This window comes from Lactuca virosa, chromosome 4 (genome assembly GCF_052849685.1).
Source record: "Lactuca virosa cultivar CGN04683 chromosome 4, Lactuca_virosa_CGN04683_v6, whole genome shotgun sequence".
Lineage (NCBI taxonomy): Eukaryota > Viridiplantae > Streptophyta > Magnoliopsida > Asterales > Asteraceae > Lactuca > Lactuca virosa.
The window spans coordinates 467,998,388-468,004,448 of record NC_136429.1 but is presented as its reverse complement, the minus strand read 5'-3'; the positions used below and the strand labels follow the sequence as shown (position 1 = coordinate 468,004,448).

The 6,061-nt window shown below is 34.1% G+C and overlaps 1 pseudogene; it reads left to right on the top strand.

The window, feature by feature from the left end:
- Window positions 1-4,041: 4,041 nt before the first annotated feature.
- Window positions 4,042-5,400, top strand: LOC145109194 (mitogen-activated protein kinase kinase kinase 20 pseudogene; annotated as a pseudogene).
- The last annotated feature ends 661 nt before the right edge of the window (window positions 5,401-6,061 follow it).

Genomic DNA, 6,061 nt, shown 5'->3' with positions numbered 1-6,061 from the left:
TTCAGATTACATACATGGGTAAACATATAAACTATGATTGATTTAGTTTATGATATACATTACTACAAGAGTACAACATTTTATAATTATTTAAGTATAATTATTACCTTATACAGTATACAACGGATTCAAATACAAGAGAACAATACAGAACAACACGTAAACTAATTAATACAGGATTGTGAGACAACACTTCAATTGTAACCTTCGGGATACAGATTAAATCCTATCATAGTATAACCATAGTCTCCTGGAGGGAGATCATGAGATTTGTGAATAGATCTATTCGGGACTGACAATCCCACACCTGAACTGCTAGCGACAGTTAGGCAGGCATGCCTGGGGTGACAAATGTCATTTAACCGACACTTGAAGAACGTCGTAAAGGTCACTAGGTCATATCAAGCATGGTTATACGACTCACAATAGTATAAACTAACTATTTGTTTAAGGGATTTCATTCTTCATTAGTTTTATTTTAAGTAATGAAACTACTATTCATACTGGTGGTAGCCAGGGTTTTCATACAGAACATACTATACATACTGGTGGTAGCCAGGGTTTTCCAAACAGAACATATTATACATACTGGTGGTAGCCAGGGTTTTCAAACAGAACATACTATACAAAGGTTTTATACAAGAATACACACATACTACGATTGGTGGTAAGCAGACATACAAACTAATGTTTTATTATACTACAACATGTTACAGTAACAAACATTCATAGTTAATTCTATAATCCCTTAGTTTAGGCATCAAGGCTACGTATGGAGAATATTCGATAGACTGTGGAATGTGTGGTTTCCGCCTCATTTCCTGTTCCTTGTTTGGTTGTGGGCTTAGGGCAGATCCACATAATCAACTGTCTGTTCGATATTGGTTTATACATGGCTAGCATGAACTAAGTGATTATAGATGGAACTGATATTATCACACTTTTACTAAAGAAAATATTGGATTTTCTTGGAAACATGCAGACATTTTTACAGAGTCATCAACAGGTTTTCATTACAAAAACATCACTTATGAACTCACCAGCTTTATGCTGATACTCTTTCAAATCTGCTTGTATTCTCAAGAAATCAGTAGACATGTACCTCCTGGAGTTTTGAGAAGACGGAGCGTATTGAGTCACGTCTTTTTCTTTTGATTATACTTTTGATGTATGAAGACAAGAATCAAACAGATGTAAATATCTTTTCATATATGTATTCAATGTAATGGTTGTGTTTACTATAATTACTATGATACAATTATTGTGATACTACATATGACGTCATCCACCCCCGAATGTTTCCGCCATTCTGGTTTGGGGGTGTGACATATACCATATGCATGCTTAGTGAGAACACAAAATTGTAGGTAATGTATGGGGTAAACCAAAAAGGTCACGAGGTTTTTGGTTTAAATCCGTTGGATATTGTTGCATCGATCTCTTATTGTTTCTCAATATTAAACAACGTTTAATCTTCGTGACACTCAAGTGATATAATTTTTCCCATAGTCTCATATTTTAAGCCTTCAAAAGATTTACTAGAGATTAAGGGACATGTTAAGCCCAAACAGGCACCTAAGTCAAACTATGGATGAGAGACACGAGGTTCATGAATTTGTGCAATTTTGGCTTATTTTGCACCTTTGCACCCCACATCGGTAGCTGGGAGTTGAAGAGATTTCATATTTAACAATTTTCGAGTCAGATCGGTTGGACCGACTTGACCAGGGTTGACTTTGTGGATAAACTAATGGAAGCTTCCTAGAAGCATCCAGAAAACACGTTGTTTGGAGAGTAAGGCATTGCAATTGTAGTTTGACTTAGTCAAATCCGCATGACATGTCGTGAGTCATGATATGGTTGCCTTCATCATACCTTGCATTTTTTGGCAGTCTCCTAAGGTTTTTGCAACTACAAATACATATTTTGTGAGCCATATTCCACACCCCAAAAAAGCAAGATCTCCTATGTTTCTCCTCTTTCAGTGCCTATGAATTATTTTAGTTTTCGAGTATTAGTTTCAAATTTATTGGTTATTGCATAGTTGATGGAAAGAATGATAATCCACACTAAATTTTGGCTTTTACATTGAAAGTTACAATCATCGAGCAACGCAACAACCCTCGAGAGACATGAATAATTTCAAGCAAATTTCAACAATCAAGAATCATCGATCTTTAGATTGGTTTTATATTTTATGACTTGTATTTTAATTCATCCACACAATGTAATAGTGTCTAGCAATGTGAGAGTCTCCTTCTACATTTCTTATGATCACATCTGATTGCTTATGATCGGTCGTGGGATTTTTGAACAAAACATGATAATTAAATAATAATTATTAGATTTATTATCTGCGATGGCTTGACGTTTATTTCTCAATATTAAATAGTTGGCTTTGTTAGTGTTGTTTATAACGATTGTATATTTAATCGGCAATATTAATTATTCATTTGTTTAATATTTTGATTGTTAGTATTTTGATTGTTCAATAATTAGTTCATAATATGAATTATCGGATTGTTTTATTATTTTTTCTAAAATACAATATCTTTGAGTTGATCCCCTTGGATTCAATAGACAATTGATCTATAATACCAACGGAAACATCTTGAATAGAAAACAAAGGATGGCATTCGTCAGAAACATATATAGACGATGTTGATTAAGGATCATCGTAATTGATCTCTTATTAGTTATGTTGGATTCAAAACCTTATTATTGTTATTTTCACCATGTAATTTTGTGGCATAGATACTTGCTAGCTAGCGCTTATTTTATAATAAAATATCTACTGTTCTTCTTTTTATTATCATATAACAAAACCAACCAATAGAAACATCGATTTTGACATGATCAATCACCCAAAATATATATTCTTGAGATCTTTGTAGAAACCAGCAACTAGCAACCATTGATGAGAAGCAAGGGATATTTGTAATTAAGACTTATCCCGTGACCATGTAGGGTGCGAACGGCCATAAATTGTCACTTGTAAAGCAAGTTGGGATATACACCTCTCGAGGGTTGGTTTATGACTTTATCCATCGAATCAACGTTTCCTTTGATTCTTTGAACTAGGGTTATGCATGTCGTTTTCATTAACTAATTACTTAATTAATAATTACAATAAGCCATCAGGCATGATCTTTCAATTAATTACTTTCCAAATCTCATGTTAGTGATCTTTCAACTTTTTATATTAGGTTCATGTTTGAATTTAATACCATCACTTGCATGACTTTTTAGAATTTAATACCATTACTTTATGACATTTTAAGACGTGAGAAGTCATGTTTACATGGATAAGAATTGTCATATTTGTTTGTTAACATACTTATAATTCATTACAAAATACTTTTAATAAAATTAACCATGGAGAAATATATTGAATGATGAACACTTTGTTAAATTACCAATGATTTATTTAGATAATAAACGAGTTGATGCTTTTTAAAACGAGTTGGATTCAGCTTGCTTATTTATATTTACCGTGTTCTTTTAAAAACGTTTTTTGGCATGTTAAATATGTATATAAAGGTTGAATGATTAAAAATGATAAAGTGTTATTTTAGATAACAGAATCTAAATAGTTTTAAATATTTTGCACATTTTAAACGACTGTAGAAAATAAACTTCAATCATCAATCTTGACCCAAAAATGTTTTTGTACAACTAAAAATTGGAAGTTTTATATATTTTTAAATAATAAAAAATATAAAAGAAACCTCACGGAAGTTCTGTTGCATTGAAAAGATCTCGATAGTCTTTAGCAAGTTGACGTGAAGACTGACGATTAGTTAATCGTGTGAAATACCTATTTTACCCCAACCATGTCAACCACATTCCAAACTGGTGTACGCTATTTCCGCAGCCAAATTTCCAAGAATAAATATCCTTAATTATCACGTGTTCTCTATATATATTTTTCTTTAAATAGTATGATATATATAATATATAATTTAATTTAATTTCCTACGTAATTCCAAATCCAACTTGCACTCCGATCTCCACACGCCTTATATATATAAAGAATGATCAGATCTCCCCAACAATCATCAACTTCACATGCTCTGTTCTTGAGTAAGAAAAGGAAAAACAAATTCCAGCCATTCAAAGATCAAAGAAGATTCTGTAAAAAACCTCAATTGTACGCCCATGGAGTGGGTTAGAGGTAAGACGATCGGCCATGGAAGCTTTGCTGCTGTTAGCTTAGCTAAACCCATAAACCAGAGTTCAGATTTTCCGCCATTAATGGCGGTGAAGTCTTGTGGAGTGTCTCACTGTGATTCGTTAATCAACGAGCGTATGATCTTGGAAGAGCTTAAAGGTTGCCCGGAGATCATTGGATGTTACGGCGATTCAATGACAATTGAAAACGGTCAGAGGTTGTATAATGTGGCGTTGGAGTATGCTTCCGGTGGAGCTTTATCGGAGAAGGTGAAGAATTCCGGTGGTTTACGGTTGTCGGAAAATGAAGTTCGGAGATACACGAATTCTATTCTAAAGGGGCTTCATTTTATTCATCAAAATGGGTATGTACACTGCGACATCAAGCTTCAAAATGTTCTGTTAGTTTGTGATGGTGGAAAAGACGCTGTGAAGATCGCCGATTTTGGGCTAGCGAAGAAGACAACCGGCTCCGGTGAGTTGAATTCAAAATACGAAATTAGAGGTTCGCCGATGTATATGGCGCCGGAGACGGTTGTCGGCGGTGAGCAGGAATCAGCTTCTGATATATGGGCACTTGGATGTTTAGTAACGGAGATGATCACCGGAAACCCAGTTTGGAATTGCTCCGATATCGGAAATCTTTTGATGAAAATCGGCGTTGGCGCTGAAATTCCAGAGATTCCCGGGAAATTATCAGAAGAGGGGAAAGATTTCATCGGGAAATGTTTCTTGAAAGACCCAAGAAAAAGATGGACGGCTGAGATGCTTCTAAATCATCCTTTCATTAACACTGTATCATTCAAAGAAGAATCAGAGAATCAAATCTCTCCGAGAGACCCATTTGATTTCCCTGATTGGGAATCGGAGCAATCGTGTTTAGTGACACCGGAATCATCGCCGGAGTTCAACTGTTGGTTCGGAGAACAAGACGAATTTCAATCTGGGTCACCGTCAATTCCGCCGGCGACGAGATTAGGGCAGCTGCTGACAGATCAGAAACCCAATTGGTCCGTTTCAAACAGTTGGGTAAAAGTAAGATGATGCCAGCAGAAGCGGATTCAAAGAATGGGAATTTTATTATTTTACAATTTTTGACACGGATTTTTTTATTAATTTATAGTTTGAGTAGTAATTGATGATATTTTAGCCATCAACTTGTAAATATAGAGAAAGATATACAAAGTGTACATACACTTGATTTTGTTAGTATATGACTTCATTCACATATTTTATTGGCTCTACTACAAATTCCAATTCCAATTATCTTCGCTTAGCATTTTTCTTTTTTTTCTGAATAGTTAGGGTTTTTTTTGGTTGGATGGAAATGATTGATAAAGGAATAGAATGTTTTAGGTAATGGAATGAACGAGATGGTTGATTGTAACGAAGGAAATTGAATCAATATATGAGAAATATACCCTTGGAAATGATAGCCATTTCCATCATCGAAAGATACAACATTTCATCATGAAGGATCACATAGGAAAGCTTAAATTATTTTCGGGAACATACTTGGAACAAATATTATAAATATGAAAAATAATCAATTATTAGTTTTTATCAAAAAGATATTAAAATTTATAAAATAAAGAAAGAGCTAGAAAGATAGAGAGAAGAGAGATCAATAGAACATGAAAAAAAAAGAACAAAAAAATAGCATTCCACCTCTCCTTTTATAATATCTAGAGTAAATTACATAAATGGTGCCTATGTTTTGGCATGATTTTTCTGTTTGAATCCTAGTTTTTTGTTTTTGTTAAATAAAGGTCTCTATTGTAGGTTTGTACAACACATCCAGTCCCTCCTTGATGTACCATTTAGAAGACTTTGTCAATGCTCATCTTGTGTCTGTTACACGAGGGGCATTTTGATCATTTCATATCTCTCA